This window comes from Xenia sp. Carnegie-2017, unplaced genomic scaffold, assembly GCF_021976095.1.
Source record: "Xenia sp. Carnegie-2017 unplaced genomic scaffold, XeniaSp_v1 HiC_scaffold_42, whole genome shotgun sequence".
Classification (NCBI taxonomy): Eukaryota; Metazoa; Cnidaria; class Anthozoa; order Malacalcyonacea; family Xeniidae; genus Xenia; species Xenia sp. Carnegie-2017.
The window spans coordinates 252,286-277,939 of NW_025813507.1; the positions used below are offsets into that span (position 1 = coordinate 252,286).

Sequence of the window (25,654 nt, forward strand, 5' to 3'; positions counted from 1 at the left end):
CAGAATTTTAGCAAAATACAATTTATTTACTGTTTGTTTGTACTATATACACATAGTCATATTTCTTTTAAGATTTCTCGCTGTGAGCAGACTAACATTGTATAATTTTCCTTGCTAGTATGATGCATTATATTCTAAATCGTTCCATTCGGTGAGCATACGTCGTGTATTCTTTATTCAGACTTTTAAAGTAGGTCACAGCAAAGTAAAGGAATCAGTAAGCAGTTAATGAAAGCGCAAAAAACGATGAACTCACGTTTTGGAAGAGGCACTCAATATATATCTGCGCTAGCTTTTCTACAGATTTTACTGTAATTTCATGCTGTTATGCTGTTTTATTGAAAGCTTTTTATCGATATAAAATATCGTCAAATACACTCAATTGAAAAAAAAAACCGCCTCCCTGATTCTTCACAAGAGAAAGAGTCGTAATAGAGTCGATTTGCGCTGCTTTGAAATGTGGAACCTTACATGCAAACTTAGGAGTGAGATTCCAAAATAAACGCCTCCCTGTAATACACACCACCCGCACTAACTTTGTTCATAAGTAAAAAAACACCCCAAGTTTGTGTTAGAGGAATAACTGTAAGAAAATTGTCAACGAGGAAAATGTAATGTAGGGTGTTATTCAAAGCAGAGTAGTATAACACCTTACATTAAAGCATATTTACAAGAAAACAGTGGTCATTTTGATAAAACTGACATTTTTGTATCATAGGAGTCTGAATTACAAGCATGGGACAAACTATCTCATTAAACATGAGTGCCAATAACATTGTTTTGAAAGACATCTCATCTTTTCAAAGCCATACAGGTTCAAGTGAGAATAGAGCTGTGCTTGGATCCCGCGATTCATTAAATTACAATAGAGAATATACTTTTGAGGCCAATTCCAGCCGTATTCCAGCGTGGAGTGAAGCATCAATAGTCCACCCAAATGTGAACACAAGATCTAATGCATTTGTTTGGCATGAAGAAAGATTGAATCATAAATGGGCAATATTTGGAGGGAAATATGCTAACAATGTAAGTGATATAGCCAAGCAGAATGTGCTTGATTGTGCTGCAGCCTTCAAGAAGCTCGACATTGCTCGTGAACATTATTTGGAACTTGTAAGTCATCGAAAAACGTTTCTGGATGAATATGACAACACTGGCGATGATCACCTGGCCAATGCAATAATATCTTTTCCTGTTGTATTGATGCCAGATGAAATTCAAATAACAAATGGAGACCAACCAGTTGTTTTGACTTTTGCTGAACTGAAATATGCTAATGCGAGAACCGACAAAAAAGTAGGAGGCTTATATGAAACAATTTTTTTAGGGAATGAAAACGAAGAGGACAGAAAAAAACGGAAGATTAGCTCTTCACCGTTTACTTGCCGAAAGAAATGTTTCTGCTATTGTTAAATTTGGTTGTGAACATGGTGCTTTAGTAATTGATGCAAATGGGCATCGACAAAATATCGGAGTTGTCGACGACATATCTAACTTTGTAACATCTATCAAATTGATGTCATCCATTTCAAAATTCTGCATTGCTGCTGCTCCTTTGAGTGAACGTTTGCTATCATTGATTGATCTCATTGAATAGACAAAGGCTCGTTTAAATAAAGAGCAATCGAGTAATCGTCTCAATGCTGAGAAAGTTCAGTTTCCCAAAGATCTGTCTCAATGGTCGGAAATTAAAGAAAATGTCTTGGTGTGTTTTGAGTGTTATAAATATACAATGTATTACGTTGAAAACGTGAAGATTTTCAGAGAAAATCTATTTAGGTCACGTGATGCTGGAAAGCTCGCCTGTCAAAAGATCATTGACAGTGATATGGACCCTGAAAAAATGTTTACTGAAGTTATTTTGTATGCTGAAATTGCCAGTGTTGTTGTCTTGTCCTTGTCACTTCTTTCGGCCACGTCTGATGACTCTAGTGAAGCCAGTGATTTGAATGAAACTGTAGAAGACTTCAAATAAGAACTAAAAAAGCTTCATTTTCAAATAAACGAAGCCATGACAAAGTATTTTCAAGACTTCTAGATGAAACTCATCTGACATTTTCGAACAAGGAGGAGTTTGTTGTCGACTCAAGCAATACTTTGGATGTTCTCGTAGAACGATTTGGTGTGTTTGGGAACCAAATGAAAACAAAATTTAATGACGATAGGGACGAAGAGGGTATGTTCATTTTCATTTGCTAAAAGAAACAATTATATTTTTCGTCTTAGTTTATTTGTTTTTATCAATCTAAATTTCAGATGTTTTCCCAGATAATATAACAGGAACATGGTCGTGGCGGCAGGATGGGATTTACGAAAGTGGAAAAGTACATTTTAAGCCTGATAACACCGTAGCTTGTTCATGGAAAGAAGGTAAAGGTGAGTGGCGGTATGACTCCATTACAAGAATTTTACATTGGAATGACTGCAGACTGTACTACAAGTCAGTAAGCCAAGAAGCTGTGTTGTTCTCGCCCGCAGAAATCCATCATCAACCATGGTTAAAAAAGCCCATCTTCTTGAGCAGTGTACTTCAATTGCACCAGTACTATCGCATATTGTTCTCGCTGTTTCTTTAGTTTTAAACCAATCCTAGATTTTCATTTTGGAAATAATTATATGAAGCTAACGCTTTATTTGAAAAAGTACAAGCAATACACAATTTAAGAAATAATCTTTTGGAATGTAAATTACTGCTACATTTTTCTTCTCACATAAATTCTGATGATAAAGTTTTTTGAATGAATGGAAATAAGCTTTCCATAGAATATTTTATGTGATTTTGTGATGATAGCTGATTTTAGGATGAAACTCGATAAGTTCGTTGAAGATTATTCCGCCACTTTTTTTATTTAATGTTTTTGTCCAGAAAAAATTGCGTAAAAGATCAATTCTGACAAAAAGCATTGTATAATCAAACTGTGTTACCTTCATATTGTAATGTACGGGTGTTTGGTGTAAAACTCAAAAATTATAATTAAATAAGTCAATACTTCAATCAATGATAGTAAAATTTTGATATAATCATTCTTTCAAAATATATATTTAATTTCGCTGTTTGCTACTCTTGGGTCTTTTGAAATAACTTCACAACGGTACGTCGATATGAGCTCACAGAAAACCTTAAGGACTGTCTCTTCTTTAAATCTTATACCTTTCTTTGGGTGAGAAACCCCAAGACATAATCTAAGCTTTCACTCTATAAGCATTGCTATGTTTGCCCAATTATCCGGCAAGCACAATAACCTCGTCAAAATATGATAGGACGTTGAAAGTATTTGAGAACGTAGCCTTCATGTAAATAAGTTGACAATTTTCTCTAACGTTGATACAATGATACCATGATTTATGTAAAATATAGACTTCGCATTCTGTGAATTGAAAAAGGTAATAAAAGGTAGATTGCTATTTCGTCTAAACTTAAAATAATTAAATGACGCAGGATTTAAAGTGCTCATAACTTCACAATTTTTTTCGCAAAATGAAATCTCAACATTATTTGTAGTATTTTGATGTGAATGGAAATTAATTTGAAATCGTTCGCGATTTATATTTAGTATTATATGGCCCACGGATGTCTTATTTTGTAACTGGCTCTAGCTTTGTTTTTGACGTCATGTAAGGGAGGCGTTGTTCTTGCTTTGATGTCATTTGCGGTAGACCAAATGTAGACAAATTTGACGGCTGATTTATAATTCTTTTCTGATTTTCCATGAAATTTTGTGGTTCTACTCTTTATAAAGAATAAGAGTTATTGCAAAGTTTTAAGACCGATTACTAAGACATTAAATTCATTTCGGGGTGAATTATTTAATATACTGAAAACATTACCTATGGTGGCTTTTAATGGACAAGCAAGAATGCATATATTTCTAGATCACGAGATTCATAGTTTCATTCACGTGAGGTATTTTTTCATTTTCGCGAGTTATACAATTTTTCGAGTCCGCGAGATTTCTTTTATCTACGACATTGTTTTTACTCGAGTGCAATTTTTTTCTCATTCATGCATTCGTACTAATTCAATGTTGACTTATGAAAAGCTGTGTTTAAAGCAAACAGGACTAGGTACGATAAATTGTCTGACATTTCAACAATATTGTTATGTAAAAATACAAAAAAAGGTGAAAACGGTAAGGTATTTTCTAGTACTATATCGTAGCCTGTATTCAATGTTGTTCAAAGATTAAATACTAATTTAACATCTACTTAAAATGTAAAAGTATACAAAATCAACGAACTTTTTCTGTGAACGTAAGCAAGTGGTTACAGTATTCTGCACTATAATTCACCTTCTTGTCTGAATAATAAACAATGTTAAATTTTCTCAGAGTATTTTGATATGGACTGACGTTAACGTTCTTTTCATCTCAAAGGTCCTGTATACGTTTAGTTTCTTTTTATCAGGCAACATTGAAAAACGGTGCTTGTAGCCTTTTGGCTTGAAATTCGCAAAATATACACTTTAGTGTTCCAAATGGTTTAAAGACGCTTAACAAAGTCAACTGATAACTTCGTCGTCTCTTTGTTTCTGCTTGTTTGCTATTAAGGCACACTTCATTTGGGAGTTCAGGAGCTACACAACTATTGGCTATCCACAAATACAATTTGTTTCTAACGAAAGTTGTGAACACAAAAGTTTGTAAAGAAAACTATAAATATAATAGACTACAGTTGATGACTCCCGTGGATGACGTCGAAATATTTACTCGTTTCAGACTTCTAGATGCCATGGACGTGATCCACTCAATGCAATGGCAAATGCTGACAAAGAATATTTTAACTTCATACTTTTATTACTGCATATATGCAATTTATATGCAATGGCAAATGCTGACAAAGAATATTTTAACTTCATACTTTTAAATAGACACACATTTCAACTGTACGCGTCATTTATCAGAGTTGCTACAGTACGTAGAAGAATGTTTTGAGGTCAGAATCGCAAGAAGAGTTTTGAAAACTTTTAAAGATGACATCACGTGACTTAAATTAGTAAAGTTAATCATACAGCTTGGGTATTTTTACGGGCTTTCTCACTTCGCACCTTTTTCTCAAGTCTGTTGTGGACGTAGCTAACATTGATTTAACGACAGCAATAATGCACAGGCATTTTTGAAGAGTCAGGATAAATATACCAGACTACCCAAGCGTACGCACAGCTGTCGTATAATTTGAAAAGAGAGTAATTCTGTAGGTCATTGTTCTTAGCTTTGTGCATGGAAGAAGGTTTATGATTTTATTTTTTGTCATTGTTAGAGTTGACTGACCAGACTGACTAACAGCATTACAAACAGTAATTTCTATTATCTATTACCTATTTTTTTATTGAAATAAGACATATAAATCGTTGATTTGTTTGCACAAAATTACGGCAGAATAATTTTAATGGATCTCGAGGCTTATGTAAAGTAAAATAAGTAAAATAAAACGGTCTTATATTGTTAAGAGTCCATAAATAGACAACATTTATGTTCCTGTTGACATATATAAGTAAAGAGTGAAACGAAAGCTTGTAAATGTATATCATAGTCTGGCAGATATTGGTTCAACAACGAAAGAAAGCTCACCAAATCACGGGGCTATTTAGAATGAGTAACTTAGTGTAATCATGAAACTTTTTAGACTTTCATTTTTTGGTAATCTTAATACAATCATCATGTAAAACACTATTAACAAACAAAAATTCCATTTAATACAGATATAAGATGATAATGAAAAGTTCAAAAATTATTGAAATTTTTGAATGCTGTAATTACTTAACAGCCATAATCTAAATAAATTCAATTAAGTTTAAAATACATACGGATTGTTCAAACTACTTTTTAATGTGTCAGTATGTAATTTAACTTCTCCACATTTGTTCATAGTTGGGATGTTTTTTACTTTCCCTTTACCAAATTTTTATCATAACATTTCTCACATGTTGCACCCAAACCAATTAGAGCCAGTACCTAAATCAAGAAATGATATGATAAATTTGAAAATAACTATTTTGTGCCAGTATCCCATATCAACATTTGATAAACATTGTTGCGGCCTTGGATAGTTTTTGTAGTTGCGTTCGACTAATTTGTTAAGGTGAAAAGTTGCAATAAATGCCTAACTCTAGTTGTCAATAGCAATGAAGCCCCTGTTTCTATTCAAGATTACACAAAGAGAATTAACATTTAGTATTTTATTATAAAATTTAATTATATTGTAATATTAATAACAGTATAAACTTTTAAGGTGGGACTTATAAAGGTAGGGGAATTGCCTAACTAAGACAATAGACAAACATACCTGTCTATAAAGCCTTTTACAAATTATTTCAGGAAAATATTGCAGGTATAACAGTCTTCTGTCTAAAGAAATAACACTACATCCTTTAAATACTCGGGTAGTGCATCAAATATCCCCAACAACAAGTACGTAAACAAGGGAGAAGTTATCAGATAACCGCTACATAGTTGTTCTACCAACAAGGATTTGATCTAGATTTTTACGAGTTATTGACGGACTTTCTCTACCATATCAAGTCATCTCACTTGCAATATCGAAAAGGCATATTCCTATCAAGATATTGAAAAGTTTGTAAGAATATGAGGTTATGCAGTAACTAAGGTTTATATCATAGGAACGGCGCCCGCAGACTGAAGACGAATATCGCATATCGCATGATATAGTCACGGACATAGAATTAGGTCATCATTTTCGACACGTTGCGGTGAAGTACGGAACAAAAATTTTATTTGAACATACACACACACATACACACACACACAAAAATGAAGCCAAATTCATCATAAATACCGAGACTTTGGAAGATCAAAGCTCAAATGTTCCTGCCCAATCTGTGAATTGGGCGGCTGCTTTTGGGTCATCAGAGTTCCGCAAAGGTATCCACGCCATCGTGAGAGAGGCGATTTCTAGCGTGGCATCATACCAACAAGGCAAACAAGAAGCGGCTCTTAGCTGAGAAGAAATGATTGAGGTGAGCGGAGTGTCGCAGACTGAAGGTACGTTGTCCGCACCATCCTTTATTGCCGTGTTAGAGTCCGCGAGTGTTCCTCAAGCTAACGCAATAGCTAACACGATATCGCAATGCTCGCTATTCCCTCCTTCTTTTCCACCTGTAACGATTAGCAATAGCGGGCTTAACCAAGCTTTTATTTTGGGTTCCGGTCGTCCTTCTATTCCTGCTAAACTCGTGGCACAGATTTTGGCTCTAAACTTTGTTGACTTGTCGGAACTCGTACCCGACAACATTAATTACGCCGAAAGCGAGACGACCACATTCACGATTGAGGATGGCTCATTTGTGCCAACAATCTCGCCAATCTCTCGCAAAAAACGAAATACATGATATTCTAACTTGGATCGAGTGCTTTACAAGTTACATTTCAGTCATAACTTCCCATCACCCCGAACGTTCGCGAGACTTGTTGGCCAAAATAGTCCTAATAATTCGAATTTCCGGGCAATTTGGAGAATGGCGTTGGTTTAATTACGAACGCGCATTCAGCTTAGAAGCTGCAGCGTCTGGTCTAACAAAATTGGAACCAAATAAATTCTGATTTGTATCATTATTATACTTCGATAGCAAAAGAGTCACCGTTTAATCAAAGCATGAGGGCACGGGAGGCTATTAGGGAACCGAGTTCCTCTGTCGTTTGTAGATCGTGGAGTCAAGGTAATTGCAGCAGCCGCTATGATCGCTGTAGATTTCGCAACCAATGTGATGGGAACGGCTGTGGCGGGTCACATAGAGGAATCCATTGTTAAAGTTCATATAAACCTTATAAGATTTTAGTATAGTTTGAACGAGCAGCTCTTGAAAACTACAAATTTAAAAAAAACAATTGAATTGAGATCAAAGCTTTCTTTGCAATTACGGTTTGAACGTCCAGATTTTCACTATATTTTTTTCCAATGGGGTCTGGTATCCAGTACATGTTGTGACGTCATGTAAGGAACACAGTCGCGTAGGCTCTATTCAGAACATGTTATTTGCTTTTTAAAATAATCAATATTTTTGCCGATATTTCGAGTATTGCGCCGTTTTTTTTCAAAATGTCTTCATCTGCTCTGAAACCTCATCTTCAGATTCTTCAGAAAATGCAAATTATGATATAGAGTTGGAGGACAGTGTTTTACCGGTGTCTTTCCTTGAAATTGGTATATCGCCATGAGAATACATCGGCATTTGACATGATGTGACAATAGTAAAGAGAATAGCTAGTTAAATTACTATAATGCTCTGGAATGGATTACTTGGATGACGTCACCCTACCGCACAGGCCCAGTCCTTTAGCGGTAAAACCAAGCGCTTAAAATGGTATATTTTTGCAGCGTTGATAGACTGAACAGCCCACAATATTTGTCTTATTACATCAAAATCTTGGAATATGGCTTTTGATATCGCGTACATTGGATAGTGTAAAAAGCACGTAAAGTTTATATGCACTTTAAGATATGACATCAAACGAAAAGACATAAACAACATAGGATTGCATGCATAAATAAGTATATGACACATTTCAGATTAAGTGACATTCGTACTTGTTATTGTAATATGGTTGTTCGCTGATACTTAAAGGACACATGCAACGTAAAATTCGGATTGTTATTTTTGTACTTTACATTAAGGTATAGCTCCAACTAATAGTTCACCAAAGTTTGAGACTCAAACGATAAATATTTTAGAAGATATGGAGGTTTAAAGTTGATGCTTTACTGATAACGTATTGAAAATGCCCGACGAGCTAACGACGGCTACCGATTGGAAAAAGGTCGTTGTGAAGTAATAGTTGACATTAGCAAAACGCGGTCAATTGCGCGCTTCGTTCAAAATATATTGCTAACTTCTTTGCCTGCAATAACAACACGACAATTTAGCATTGAAAATATGGTTTATTGTGCCGCATTTAATTGTAAAAACGGTTCTTCTAAGAACCACCAAAAGCAGCAAAGCTTTCTTTTTTTCGTTTCCCGAAAACAAGCGGATGCGAGATATTTGGATTGAAAAAATCCGACGCAAAAATTTGAAGCCAACAAAGAGCTTAAAATTGTGCTCGCAACATTTCGAGAGTTCGTGCTTCGTGCAAAATTTTGAAGCGATGCAATCAGTAGGAATGACAGCAGGACGACTTCGAAGCAGCCAACAAATGTTAGAACTGCATTTGAGAAGAGACGAAGGCAAGAGGTGATTATTATAGTTATAGTTAGCAATATTTGTTTACATTTATCAAAAACTAAGCTATTAGCATTACCAAATTGACGACAATTTTATAATTTTAGATTATTGACGACGTTCTTGCAGACGACTACGATGTGTCGACATCGGCTCGAAATGTTTGTGCGTTTTACCTCAAAGGAAGTTTGTCTAAGATAAAAGATGTCAAAATATATGTAGACAGCGAAACACAAACATATACAGTGGTAACTAATTCAGACTAATGTCGTTTGATCTTTTCTTTGTTACTTTAACTCAGAAAATTCCTTGTACCTTAGAAGCGCAATGTGAAATGCCAAGCAGACATAACAATCCGTCCGCAAAAACACGTAAGGTCAAGAACCACTCAAACAAAAGTGCCAAATATGATAAGTAGAGGTATAGACTTTCCATTTTGGCCGTTTTGATTTTTGTGAAAAATCCAGCAATACAATAATTTTATGCTAAGGTACGGAGGTTGAGTTAATTTCAACAAAAAATCACAGCACACAAACGACGTCATTTGAAATTGAACATTTTGAGGATAGCGATGTATGGTCTGATACAGAAAGCACGTCGACGATGAGCAATAACTACAATGGATTAGACTCTCACTCGTTTTCTTCCCTCTCAGGCATAGGTCCAATGTCATGTGTGTACACGACCATAGCTGTTTTTTCGACCGCTTCGTTCGTACACACTGTGGCTAACTCTTCCTCTTGTTTGATACAAATACGATCGCCATGTTTCAGAGGATCAGTATTGATTACCTCTTGGCCACATATACTTTCCCGTCCTGTACTCATGACCACAAAAAAGCCACACACACACCTAAAAGATAAAATCATTGTTTTTACTTTGGGAAAAACAATGAAGCATCAATAAAATGCAACTAACCATTCAACATTTCCAATTCTGTGAATGTATTTATCTTCGCTTTCCGATGACAGAGAATTGTCATCATTATGACCACCTTACGCGTTGGCCAAAGGCTCAAACATGTAAGGTTGTACCTCATTGTTATTGATGACAATATCATAATCGGCTTCTTCAGAAGAATCCATTAATTTTTGATAAATAAAAAACAGTAATAGCAAACTACTGAAAGCCGTGCAAGAACTGCGTGTAAGTCGTAGAACGATATAAGAACGATGCTTGTTTATGTCAACTAATACGTCACTCTTTCCCAGTTCCCAGACTTAAACAATCTCACGGCGTTTTAGCAATGGTCATCGAATATCGTGTTTTTGCCGATTATAACCCTAAATATCTTTTGAAATATTTTGCGGATGACTTTGAATCTTGGTACATCTTATTTTTCACGCTATAGGCATTACAATAAAATAAAGTTGTCTTCTAGCATGCATGTGTCCTTTAACTTGTTATTAGTTCCACAATAAAATCATAATATTTTCACGTACAATCCGAATGTTATTGCCGAATCACGAATAATTTAACAGGTTATGGACCCAGGAGCGTTTGAGTTTCTGTTGGTGTTAGTAAATAAGGAAAGTATATAAGATATCGCGATTTTATGAGAATATAACTTACATAAGTGCGAAATATAAAATATGGCGACTTCGCGAAATGAAGAAGCATTTACACGGATCGAAAAGTTCAATAGCCAAAACTTTCACCTTTAGAAGTTTAAGATGCAGATGATACTTGAAGAGAAGGATCTCTCGCAAATAGTTATCGGCGATGAGGTAAACCTAATGGTGAAGGAACTACTGATACTCTCGGCGATGAACAGCTATCTCTCGTTCGATCAGCGCGTACTGCAAAATATGCTTGGGCGAAATAAGAAAATCAGTATGAAGTCAAATCTTTGGCCAATATAATATTCTTGCGAAAGAAATATTTCACTACAAGTATGGGTCCTAATGATTCCATGACCGAACATCTCAACAAGATGAAGGATATTGCAAGTCAATTAGAAGCATTGGGTGCCTCTGTTTCTGAGTAAGATCAAGTGGCGACACTCTTTTGTAGTTTGCTTGATTCACACAGTGCTTAATAACAGCATTGGAATCTAGAGCAGATGACTTATCATTGGAATTCGTTACTGCTAGACTTCTTCATGAAGAACAGAAACGTAAGGAATCCAACGAAAGTAAGGATATTGGTGAAAAAGCACTACTATGTCAAAAGTCCAAAAACGAAAAAGTAAAGAATGCCAAATTCAAAAAAAAAAGTAAATGCCACAACTGCGGGTTACCTGAACATTGGGCTAGAGTATGTCGCAAACCCAAACAGAATCAGCAAAGTGACACTAGAAATAAAAGGGAAGACGCATCCTATTGAGCCACAGTTCAAAATTCATCATTCTTTACAGATAGCAAAGAATCTGCATGATACATTGATTCAGGTGCATCATCTCATAGGGTTATACAATAAGGACATCATGGTTGATTTCATCTCGTTCTAATCCCCCGAAAAGTTAAAGCTAGGAGATGACAGAATAGTTAAAGCACTGGGAAAAGGAAATGTGCACATTGAGATTAAGTCTAAGAAGAAGTATGAACCAAGAAGATTGGTTGACGTCCTATATGTTCCAGATTTAGGAAAATATCTTTTCTCAGTTAGTACAACGGCAAAACAAGGATACTCAGTTGAATTTAAACAACACACTTGCTTGATACTTGATCAAAATGGAACTATATCTGGATCAGGAAGAATGATGAATAACATGTATGTTATTGATGTTAAAGAAGAACAGAATGATTCGAATCATGCGAATGTTTCTACAAGTAATACTAGCGAAGAAATATGGCATCAATGATATGGCCATCTAAGCCTAAAGAATTTACGTCTACTTCGAGATCAAAAATTGGTTAAAGGTCTTAATTTTCAATCCGATGATCACTTTGAAGTTTGTGAAGGATGTGCACAAGGAAAGCAGATACGAGCAACCTTTCCTCGAGAACCTGCAACGCTTGCTCAAGATATACTTGATCTTGTCCATAGCGATGTTTGTGGACCGATGGAAGAAACAAGTCTTTGTGGAAATAAATATTTTACAACATTTATTGATGATAAATCAAGGTACACAACAGTCTACTTTTAAAGAGAAAGGATGAAGCTTTTGAGAAATTCAAAGAGTTTGAAGCAATGATGACCACTCTCACTAACAAGAAAATTAAAGTACTTCAATCAGACAACGGTGGTGAGTACACTTGTCACATGTTTGAAAAATATCTAAAGGATAAGGGAATTCAGCATCAGTTTAGTGTTCCAAGAACGCCACAGCAGAACGAAGTTTCTGAAAGAAAGAACAGAACCATTCAAGAAGCTGCACGATCTATGCTGAAAAACGCAAAACTACAAAAGAAGTTTTGGGTTGAAGCAGTTCATACTGCAGTCAACTTAAGAAATCGAAGTCCTACTGTATCTGTGAACGGAGTTACACCTTACGAATGTTTCCAGTCTAAAAAAATAATGTTTCGCATCTGAGAATTTTAGGTTGCACAGCTTACGTGGACGTTCCTAAGGAAACAAGGCAAAATGGGACTCCAAAACCAAGAAATGCACATTTGTTGGGTACAGCCTCAAAAGTAAAGTTCATCGACTATACGTTGTTTCAACTGGTAAAATTCACATATGAAGAGACGTATTATTTGACGAAAGCTCATTTGATCGACGAAAGAAATCTACAATAGTCAAAAATAGATATAATAAAGATATTTTGACCGAAAAACAGAATGATGAACTATTAGAAGACAATGAAAACATGAAGTCAATGAAGAAATGTAAGATAGTTCCACAACAGTATGATAGATGAACAGCAACAGCCACCACGATCAGCACGAATACACAAATCTCCCAATAGACATGGTGTGATGATCACAGGTAATTGATGACAGAACAATTTCGCTAGCATTGATGATGAATCTACCCTTCACGATAAATCACTCAATATTAAAACAAAAAGGACGTTGCAAGAAATGGCAGGAAACAGTAGAAAACACGGACTTCTGCCACTCAAGCAGAAAGGCATGGAACCTCTTGAAAAAACCTGACCCAGATAAACGCCCGCAAACAACACAGGAGGCACCGATTAACGTTGAAGATATCGCAAAACAAATAAAACAGCGTAGCACCCATTCAACTAATCTACCAGGGGAAAACAGACCGGTGTCACCCTAAATTCAGATTTCCATAAAAATTCCACGTTACCCACACGGAAAATCATTGGTCAAATGAAACGAAAGCAATTGAATTAGTCAATCGCATTCTTATCCCCTGTATTAAGCAAATTAGAGAAGAGCTTGGTTTTCGCGCAACAAAACAATGGGTTTTGATTGCCGATGTTTTTAAAGCACATTGGACGGATGCCGTAAAGAAGATCATTTCCGACAATAATGGGAAGATGATACCTGTTCCCAATAATATGACATCATACCTGCAGCCCTTAGATTTAACGGTCAATCGCTCTTTCAAAGCTTTCCTTCGAAACCAGGCGCAAACTTGGTATTCAGAGCAAGTCTAAGCCCAAATAGAGAAAGGTATTCAACCTGATAAAGTTTCTGTTGATTTGAGAATTAGCGTGCTCAAACCACTTCACGCAAAATGGATAGTGCAGTTCTATGATTACATGCAATCGAACAAGGACATTGTCGTCAAAGGTTGGCAACGATCAGGTGTGAGCGCCGCATTGGAGGAAGTTCCGAGGAACCACAACGAAAAGAGGATCCATTTGAACTGTATCTAAACTTTTGTTTGACTTATAAAGTATATTGTTAGGCAACATCATTTATTACATTTTTTAGTTCTTGTTGGGATAGTGAACTCACGCTTTATTTTGAAGCCATTTTTGAGGCCACCCAATCGCTTTTTTGATGAATATTGAGGTATTTCTTCATAAAGAAAGCTCAATATAAATGCGTTAGTTATTAATAGTTCTTTTGAACAAACCAAAAAGAACAAGCACATAAAACTACTTGCGCGAATTTAAAGCTGCGCGAATAATTGTCAACAAAGTGCGCGAAATTAAATCGCGCGAATTTAAAGCTGAGCGAAAATGAGTACGACTCGAATTTTAATACAAGTAAGGTATATCTTTGGTTTACACTGATCTGTTTAAACTCCGCCTCAGTTTTGCGGATGTTATGTCTCTTGCTGTCAAAATTCGTTAGTTGTTTGTGAACTAATGACGTCATTTCTCGTTTACGTATTGCTAGATGTTTATATCTCTAGCCATAGGTGATAATAAACAATGACTTGTAAAATCTACTGCAAATTTTTCATAAAGAGCTTTTTGAAAACGTATAATGTTCACTATTTTCAATTATGCGCCACAACGCGGGACGAATTGAAGAGAATTGTTTTGTAAAATGTAGCGAAATATTAACTGTTAGTTGTTTAAGTAATGCTTCTTACCACTCCGTTTTTGCTTGACTATGTTTTGAAAGTGCGGTCGTATCACTCTAGAAAAGGAAATTTTCAAACAATTTTGCTTCGGTGCAGTTTAAACGCAGCCCGGTTCTCACTGTTTTTTGCGCCAATTTTAGACCGATCCAGAGTAGTGTAAACATACTCTTAGGTAACGTATTAGCTAATATCGTAGCAGGTTAAATTTTCTTTGTATTTTTTTTGTGAAAGGCATTGAAATTGGATCGTGACTAAAACACCACACGAGTACATACGAGTACATACGAGTACATACGAGTAACATACGAGTACATACGAGTGACATACGAGTACATACGAGTAATATACGAGTACATACGAGTGACATACGACTCTTTTCTGGTCAACAAATGAGAAACAACACAATTTCTTCAATACATTGATATTTGCGTTTATTTTTCCTTGTATTTGTGTGGACTTTTGGGCAACCATTTGATGGATTTAAATGCTGAAAAGGTATTTTACTTTCATACTACATTCATTTGTATGTTTTAGTTGAATTTGTTATAGATATTTTGTCGATGCGATTTGCCAGTATTTGAGCGCTTTTTGACACACTTTCACTTAGGAAATACATATTTATGAAAGCGATTAAATAAACAACGTATAAATAATGCTTTCAAAACGTGCTATATGAAATAAATGTACATTATATATATTTGAATTAAATGAGAGTTGCACTGTGTTACGTATATATATCATATTATGCATACAATTTGAGCTTAATTTTAATGTTTTTAAAGTTCTAGCTGATATAATTCAGTCTTTTAACCTGAAAAATCAGTATCTTAAAGACCAAAATGAATGTATAATCGCTTTCATAAATATGTATTTCCTAGGTGAAAGTGTGTCAAAAAGCGCTCAAATACTGGCAAATCGCATCGACAAAATATCTATAACAAATTCAACTAAAACATACAAATGAATGTAGTATGAAAGTAAAATACCTTTTCAGCATTTAAATCCATCAAATGGTTGCCCCAAAGTCCACACAAATACAAGGAAAAATAAACGCAAATATCAATGTATATAGACAATTGCTGCAGAAAAGGCAAGATTATTTTATCCTCGGCATGCAAGGGGAACGGCTAGAAAAAGAAAAGCATCTCAGCCCGCTATGCGGCCATGGATTGGCAACATTTTTTGTTTGGCAGATCGAATGCAAAGTAGCATTCCGAGTAGTAGCATTCATAAGCCGAGTTGCCTAAAATCGTGCAATGAAAGTCTGCAAACAATATCTAGTGTAACGCGTTCTTCTATAAAACGTTGAGTGTGAGAGCTAAATCCAAGCTTTTCCAAAACTCTTTGCATGTCACCAATTTTTATTCCTATTCCGTATTGCGTATTATACATAGTATTATATCATGTATTTCATTATTAATAATATACATGAAAAAATTTCTCAATTCTAATTGGTTAAGAGCAGGGCTATTAACGCAAATACTATTGCCTATTGACTATTTGACTATTCAACGTGTTGAACAAATCGTTTGTTACAAATTAAAAATGGTTCAATTAGCGCCTGCGTTTCAGTTAATCGTTAGTACTTCATGTTAGACATCACATAACGAAGAAATAAAAATGACCACACAACGAAATTACCACATAACGAAATAACCACACAACGAAATAACCACATAACGAAATCACCACATAACAAAATTACCACATAACGAAATAACAACATACGAAATTACCACACAGCGAAATTACCACATAACAAATAGCCACATAACGAAATAACCACATAATGAAATAACCACATAACGAAATAACCACATAACGAAATGATCACATAACGAAATTACCACATAACAAAATAACCTCATAATAAGTTAAGGTATAATGAAACGTGCATTATATCTTATGAGGAATGGACGGCATATAACAAAAATATCACACTGCATATAATGAGGAATGGACCGCTTATAATGACAAATGGACTGCATATAACGAAAGTATCACTGCAAATAATGAAGGATGGACCGCATATAATGAAAAGATCACTGGATATAATGACGAATGGGCAGCATACAATGATGAATTAACGAGACGTAACAAAATATCATGGCATAAAACAGCTCTGGCATTCCATACAAAGAAATAGCTTTAGGCCGTGTGTTAGGGTCTACTTATTTTCCTGCCTGTGACTAATTGCAAATTAGTCATTTTAGCGTCATTCCTGAAAAGGATTGGGGTTGGCGTCTCATTCTTGATTTATCATTCCCTTTCGGTAATAGTGTTAACGATGGCATTAATAAAGATGACTTTTTATTGACGTACAGCAAAGTACCGACGCTATTACATTAATAGATAAAACGGGAAAAGTGGCATTGATGGGGAAAGTTGATATCAAAAGCGCTTATCGGAAAATAACTGTACTTCCGCATGATCGTCATTTACTTGGCATGTGCTGGCGTAATAATTATATGTTGATTTGACTTTACCTTTTGGCTTACGTTTTGCACCTGCTATATTTGACTCAGTGGCCGACCTATTTCATTGGTGTCTTGTTCACAATTAGAATGTGAGTGATTTGCTTCATTATTTGGATGATTATTTAACTTTGGGAACACCAGAGTCTGATCTATGTTCCGCTCGCTTAAGAGCGATTCATTGTACTGCTGCGCAAATTGGCATTCCACTTTCGCCAGAAAAATGCGTGGGACTAGCAACTTGTCTAACATTTTTCGGCATTGAAATTGATTCTGTACGTATGACTGCACGGCTTCCATTTCAAAAACGCGAAGAAATAGTTCACTTACTAGATAAGTGGGCCCAAAAACGGTGTTGTAACTTAAAGGAATCATTTGTTGGTAAGCTAAATCACGCATGCGCTGTAGTCCCTCATTGAAGAACCTTTATCCGTCGTCTTTTAGACTTATTAAAAGGTCATTCGAGCAAAAGATTGCGCTTTATTTGTTTAAATAAGCAATGCAAAACTCCATATAGACTGGTGGCGTGCCCTGTTGCCTTCATAGGATGGCGTTTACTTTTTTGACTTGCCAGAATGGGAAGAGGTACCCGACTTCTTTCTATCTACTGATGTATCTGGTGGTATAGGTTATGGAGCATTCCGAAACGGCTAGTGGTTTATCGGGGAATGGTCCCCAGCTCAACTGTCCTTAGACATCGCATACAAAGAACTTTTCCCTATCGTTGTTGCATGTCATATATGGGGTAATATTTTACGCAATTGCCGCATTTAGTTTTGTTGTGACAACCAGAGTGTGGTGGGACTTCCAAAAATGACTTGTTTTGCAACTGCTACGGGAACTTTTTCTATGTGCAGCGCAGTTCTATTTTATTGTCACTGTGCAATCCATTAAAGGACTGTCACCGATTTAAGCGGACCCTCCGCGGAATCAAACGTAATCAGGGAGTGTCGAAACGCCAAAGGCTACCTGTAACCTTAAATGTCTTGTTCAAGATCCGGAGATTCTTAAACTTGGACAATTATGATGACTTCTTGTTTTGGGAAGCTTGTTGCGTTGGTTCCTTTGGTTTCCGACGTACTGGCGAGTTCACCACACCAACAAATACTTTCGACAACCAACGCCATCTAGCTCTCACTGATATTCGCGTTGATGAACGGGTTAACCCGAACGTGGTATACTTGCAGGTGAAATGTTCGAAGACAGACCCAGTTCCGGTTGTGCTTACAGTCCACTTGGGAGCATCGGGTCAGGCAATATGTGCTGTTCGCGCATTAATGCAATTCCTGCAGATTCGTGTTGGGAAAAATGGACCACTCTTTTGCAGGCAAGAAGGGAAACCATTGACCAGATCCACTTTAACATCGTGGATACGCAGTGCAGTAGAGCGAGCGGGTTTCTCGATTACTATTCGTGCCACAGCTTTCGTATTGGGGCGTCCACGTCGGCAGCAGCAGCTGGCCTACCAGATCATTTAATATTAACCATGGGAAGCTGGTTTAGCAACGCTTACCAACTGCATATTCGCACACCGACATTATTCACATTTTTACAAGAGTACACATTTGTTATCTGGTCGTGAAAATTTTCCCATCATCCTTTTCAAAATTGTCACAAATGTTTTGGTGTGTGTGTGTAAATTGCTGGGATTGCTTCATTTTTGGTTGACATTTTGCTGCTACGTGACTAGTTAGAACCCATCTTTTAACTGTTCCTTCCAACGTAAATTATCCAATAATTCCAGCATGTTTTTAATTCCAGCACGATTGTAAATGTAATTTCCAATCTCCAAGCTTGATGGATCGTATAAAGTCGAGCAAAGTTTAAACCATATGCAAAAATGACCACCATATGCAAACACATACAGACACGTCCGATGCAGGGGCGGATCTAGGCCATGGCGAAAGTGGCTTGAGCCACGGTCAGAATTCTGCCACTTAAGTTTTTCCAGGTTTGACTTTTTCATGATTAAAAATTTTGCTCAAATACATCAAAATTCCATCAAAAGCAAAAATTGAATGAATTTTGTAATTTTTTTGTCAAAAATTTGTGTTAACAGAACAAAAACTTCAAATTAAACGTCTTGTTAAAATAGTATTATCATCCAGTTAAACTCTGAACTGTAAAATCATCGAAAGCGTCTTGAATCTTGCCAAATACGCCATGAACATGCTGTGGAATATGTTCGTAAATTCGAACCTGCAATCTGGGAATGAAATGTCACGGTCAGCGTTCAAAAAATTTCGCAATAGTTGCTAAATATAGTAACCTTTAGCCACGGTGCAGCGTTGCAAGCCAATCACAGGGAACGTTTTGGTCATGTGCGCCTCGGTGAGCCACGGTGAATGTATTTTGATTGCGCAATTAATACAAGTCATATGCAATAGCTCGATTCTTGTCGACTTGAAAAAACGCTACTTCTAGTTCTACTCAGCGATTAGGATCAATGCGAACTTCTAAAAAGATCATGTTCTTGGAAAGCTCGCCAAATCTTCAGCAAGAGAACGCTTGCGAAATTATTTCTGGTGAATTGTCTAACTTGGGACAACACTGTGGTAAAATAATCAACGAGGAAAGGCTTCGTCGTATAAATTCTACTGGCGATATTATGCTACGAACTTGTTCATTTTCAAAACTGCAGTTCCCTGAAAGCCAAATTGAAAGATCAGGACCCAATGTCCCTGTTAGGTAAGAATTTACATGTATTGGCGTATTAATTTATATTTTTATTTACGTTTGACATCTTGGCCTGAAATATATGATCAATCCGTTCATTTTCAGCTATTCATATTTAGTGTATCTTGTAAAATATATGTCTAAAGCTGTCATTATTTTGCATACTCAGTCTGTCTAATGTACGGCCTAAATAATTTTAATTGTTACTGTCTGTTAAAAAAATGTTTTACTTCAATATTAATCAAAGCTAGTCCTTTTTAAAATTTAAGCCAATCAATAATGTATTAATGTATAATGTATTATTCTTCCTGGCATTTTGATGCTATAGTAGATGGAATCAATAAGTCGTCTGAATCCTGTTCGACATGCCTAGACTAGTTCCAAATCTTAGACTACCTGCCTGTGACTTTGACTTTATCATGATGTTACCAAATTAACACAAAGACAAAATAACATTCTCAATTTCAATATTATTAGTCTATCTTTAACAGTATTGGTTACCCTTATTCATTCTAATGTCAGGGTCAATCTAGCAGATTTGTTTCCAGGTATAACTTGGTATAACAAAGCAGCCAATGATACTTAAATACTAATTTTTCTTTTAGTACTTTAGCCAATGTGAATTGTCTGTTCAATGCATGTTCTATTGCATTAGTTGGGAATGAGACTCTCTCTATTTACTTGAGATTCCTAACTAGTGTTGAAATGTTTGAGAATGCAAAATACTATTCTACCCATCCTCTCATCGAGTCCCAGCGTGGAAATGGTGCGTTCACTTCATTTAAAAATGCCTTTGCAATGTGTATATCCGATGCAGCTCTAACCTCTTTACAAAATGCAAATGAAATTGCAGCAGTTTTACAAGAAGCAGTGGAAACAGCAAATAATTACAACTTTTCATCCTTGATTTGTAGGTTTGCTTTGTCCACAGTTATCCAGTGTGCTATTCAGTCAAACTACCCAATTACTAATGATGCTGAAGTGAAAGGAAATTGGGATTCTTTGGCTAAAATGTTCAATTGTACAATATATCCAAGAGATTTTGTTGATGGGAGTGCAATTGACTATGTCCATATCTTTTGTTGTGCTGCGATGCCACTTTCTTATTTGGTAGATCAAAAAATCCCATCCACCAAAAATCATTTTGTTACTTTGTGCAAACCAATTGAAGCACTTCAGCCCGGAGACCATTATTTTAAAACACACTTTCCAACCTTATTAAAGTCAGCTATGCCAATATATCATAAAGTTCCCTCGGCTCCTAAAGATTTTCTGCTCCGTCTTCTTCAAAAGAAGCTACATCCACCAAAAAACGGACGAAAGTTGCAAAACGAAAGCAAATTAGCTTAGGTACTCTTCTAGTGAAACGAATTTGCCAAACAAAAGAAGCTGAAGACAATCAAGTCAAACATCCTAGCACTATTACATGTGAAGGAATTTCATCCGTAACTTCCAACAGCGGTCCTACTTCAACTTACACTAATTCGTGGGCAGATGATATTTACAACTACATAAATACAGTTTCCAATGTATTGAAAACTGTATTTATGTAGTTGTAAATTTTAACCGTACTGATGCAAAAAAGTACGAAATTCTATGAACTCGTCGTATTACGAAATGGCGGTTGAATTAGCTAAAGGAGGAGGAGTGAAACCTTACAAGAAGAGGACAAGTGACCGTCAACGTACCTGCGGACAGCACGTTAGAATACTACAAAAGAGCTTTGACGATTCCTTTCCTCGATCATCTTGTAGGGCAGATACAATCAAGATTTTCAGATGGAAATCTCGACCCATTTGACGCCATGTATGCTTTGCCAAGTTACGTCACCAGTGAACCTAGGTGGGCCGAACATTTTTCTCGTTTTTTGAATAAGTGTAAAGATGGCCGACCGTCACCTGATTTTCTTGAAACAGAGTTAAGAATGTGGAAACTTTTCTGTTACAACTACAAGTGTCCGCTTCCAAATTCCATACAAGAGTTGCTTCCTTTTGTTGATGTTCATTCATTTCCAAATGTACAAACTGCCTTTAAAATATTTGGAACGATTCCAGTGACTACATGTAGCTGTGAGAGATCGATTTCAACTCTTCGTCGATTGAAAACCTTCATGCGAAGTACCATGGGAGAAAAAAGATTATCGTCACTGGCATTATTAAATGTTCATCGGGAAATTCACATTAACATCGACAAAGTAATCGAGCGTTTTGCACTTAAACATCCAAGACGAATGGTATTGGCAGATCTTTTAAATAGCGATCCGTGATGAGAAAGATACAAAGCAAGAGAACAACTTTAAAGCACCGTCATTAAAACAAATTTGGGCATTTTCAGTGAATTTTTCTTGACTTATTGTAACTTTGCGTTGCTGTTGACAGGATGCCTACTGTGAAAATTTTCTACTAAATACTTTTGCTGTTCTAAGATAGTCCACATTGAACACTTTCTTCCTATTGTACCTCAACATTTTCATTACTGTTCCAACGTAGTCTACAACAGTTAACTTTTTCCAAATTTTTATACCTTAATACTTCATCGTAAATGGTTCATGATGGTCGACAGCGAACATTCGATGTTTGTTTTATTCTAATGACGACTCCGCGATGCTTTTTCAATAAAGATATACGTACAACTCCTGTGGCTTGCTACCAGCTTTGAACATTGCTTTTATTAATCTTGCCAACTTTACGATTGTTGGATAAACATCTTTGCCGCTGTTGGAAGAGGACCACCTTTGAACATTGTTTTTATTAATCTTGCAATCTTTACGATTGTTCGATAAACATCTTTGCTGTTGTTGGAAGAAGACCACCTTTGAACATTGCTTTTATTAGTCTTACCATCTTTATGGTTGTTACAAAAGGCATCCTTGCTGCTTTTCGAAAAAGACAATTTGATGGGGCAACAAAGATGGGGAACTGTCTTTTGGCTATTCACTGCAAAAATAACATGCTTCATTTTTCACTCACTCCTGCGGCAACAATCCTGTGATTACAGAAAGGTGCGGAAACTGCGTTGATTTTACATCAGACACCACAAGGTAAGTAAAATTTTTATTCTATCCGAACAGAATTAAAAAAATGGCGATATTAGAATTTTTTTTAGATGAGATTCTAACTAAAATCTTGTTATATTCTACATTAAAAATGCCGGAATTTGCTTTTCCGAGAGTCTAGATTTCAAAATTTTATGGGGTAGCATGCCCCCAGACCCCCCTAGCGTTGGCTCGCGCCGAAGGCGCTCGCTACGGCACAGGGCCACGGTCAGCCCAGAAGCTGGATCTCGGAACTCCAAATAACCTTCATTTCCTCGTCCCATGCCTAGTCTGTACGATCACTATATTTATGTAAAGCCTAACGGCATTGCAAAATATCTAACAGAGTTAAAGCGCATTACGTGAAAGCGAAGATTATCACAACATGGAGGCAGTAGGCTAAGATTGACCACTGCCTTCTTTTTAAATTTGTCCTAGAAGATAGCTCTGAGCACAGTACTTACTTCTTCTTTCTTTTAGAAGCCATAAAGAAAACATAAAAATCTTTCTACTATTTTAAAGAGGTCGTGTGTGACCTCTAGCTTTTTCCCAAGACGGACGAATGCTTCCACAAATTCCAACACCTTCAGCATTGCTTTCACAAATAAAAATTTCCCTTTTCGAAAAAACGATGATACATGGTCATTTCCCGAAAATGCGTGACGGCCGATCAATGCCAACTTTTCCTCTGCAGACAGTTCTGAAGAAGATAGGTTTATGATTTCCCTGTTTTTTCCTGTTCCGTTATCTATGTATATGGTTGTGTCTCCAAAATTGTGAGAAAAAAATGTCAAAATGTCAATATGTTGCAAGATAGTGACCGAACCATGATTGAGTCTCCTTAACGCCCATTGGCAGCGAAAACAAGAACAACCAATTTTGTATCAGCTTTTTCATGATTGCACCTTAAAGAGGGAAAGAGAATCCCTTGCTCTTCGTTGGTCATCACACAATCTCGTTTGTTTGAAAAAATTATAGTTCATCCCATAATCGCTTGCTATATGAGATTGAACAACACTTCTTTGTTTTCCCTGTTACGAAGGAAATCTATGAAATGATAAGGCACTTTCATACCTGGGCTTGTTAAGAGATACCAGTTGCTTTCACCTCGAGCTTTACGCTCAGCTGCTAAATTCTATTTTGTTCAAACGTATCACAAACTAGAAACACTTTTGTGTACTGAGAAGGAATCGTGTACAAAATTCTCGCTGCCAACCATCATGTTGTATTAGACTTTCCAACATTGCTTTTAACTGCAGCTGCGACGTCGAGGAGATACGTATACAATGTGTCTTGACCAGGTAGACATTCATTTGAGACAGCAAGCAAATCGCTCATTGCAGCATCAAATAGTTTACTTTTCACTGTCTTGCAGATAGCACCATCATTTGTGCTTAGAGGAGCTGAAACTGGAGAAAGTGGGTAATGCAATACAACATCGATATCGATACCTGATTTATACTGAGACTGTGCAACTAGAATTACAAGAATGTCTTTCTGGAACGACAACACTTTTGCTTTGCCATCTTTTTTCGCAACGACCTTTTGCGATATATCTTTTCACGACCTGAACTTGTTTCGTTTGAGTGAGCTGAAGAACATTTCTGCTGGAACACCCTCGTTTATTCCATAAACAGAAATGAAAGTTTCCATCGAAACGCATTTTTCTTGCACTAACAACAGCTTTTCATTTACGTGACAGTTTGATGGAAAATAACCAGTAACGTCAGTTTCATAATGAAGAATAACTTTTTGTTATTGCTTCCGGTGCAATCCGTGTATAGTTGACAGAGCAAGTTTGATGCTTACTAAATTCCTTTGCAATCATGTCAATACATGTAATTGCAGTAATCATGGTCTGATCCTTTCTTAAAGGAGCGGCATTTTTCAGTATTTGTTCAGCCGATTTTGTAACAGTCTTCGTTTGAAATTGAAATTTTCTTCGAACTTTTATTCGTTCTTTTGAACAAATCATGCATATTTTAGGAAACATCCCTGCAGTACTGAGCGTTCAAAACCTGTCAAATAACTTCTCGCAGGTCGTTTGTTTCTTTCGTGGTTTCATTTTCGTTTTCAAATTTTCTTTTTTGCAGTGTTCGGGCATTAGTCAGTTCTTGATAACATTCTCTGTGATAGTACAAAGGTTCTTCGTTTAAACGTTTTGGATACCTTAGCACTGATCTTCGTGACGATTTTCTTATACAAGTGACGGGCCTATTTTCTTGCATTCAGTTAAACTTTTAAATGACATTGCACTCAGCTTGATCAGTTTATCAGAAGCAGACAAAAAATCGTAATGAATAATATATGAACAAGAAATCATGCTGATCGTCAGCTTGTTTTTCTGTTTACTTTACAACATATGTAAGTTGTTTTTGTATGATTTTTCAAGGTAATTCAATCTCGTGAAATTTTTAACGCTTAAAGCTTCAAAAACTCAAAAACAATCTTAAAATGCTAAAATCAGCACGTTAAAATATGTTTACCCGATGTTTACACCAAAGCAACTGTGGTTGCCATGTGTTGTTAGGGAGGATTGGTAATTTGCATACTTCATTGCATAATTTTGAATGTTTTCGTAGAACATGCATTTCTGAAATCAGAACCCTCAAATTGAATAAAAAAAGTTCATCTCATAAATTTCCCTGTCGGGTTACCTTCACATTGAGTTCTATAATAACTGGAGCGGCTAAGTGCACTAAGACCTGACACCAAAAAAATGGGGGCCGAATGACCTATTTCCGCTGAAATGATCGCTGTGCAGAAAAATTATATTCTCGACCTCCCCCTGATTTCTAAAGTAAAGGTCAAGTACCAAATAAAGATGACAAGGTTTTGTGTCTTGATGCTTGATGAAATGTCATGTAAAAAGGTCATATAGTTTGTGCTTATGTCAAAATTGATATT

At 36.2% G+C, this 25,654-nt stretch overlaps 2 long non-coding RNA genes across 2 annotated transcripts; one reads left to right on the forward strand and one right to left on the reverse strand.

Annotated features, from left to right (window-relative positions):
• Positions 1–628: 628 nt before the first annotated feature.
• On the forward strand, positions 629–14,241 carry LOC124456096. Its single transcript, XR_006952100.1, has 3 exons — positions 629–641; positions 11,134–11,139; positions 14,174–14,241. It is a non-coding gene; the product is annotated as an uncharacterized LOC124456096 (long non-coding RNA).
• Positions 5,598–9,974, reverse strand: LOC124456093. Its single transcript, XR_006952097.1, has 4 exons — positions 9,488–9,974; positions 9,252–9,364; positions 6,283–6,344; positions 5,598–5,951 (listed from the first exon to the last, which is right to left on the reverse strand). It is a non-coding gene; the product is annotated as an uncharacterized LOC124456093 (long non-coding RNA).
• Positions 14,242–25,654: the final 11,413 nt, after the last annotated feature.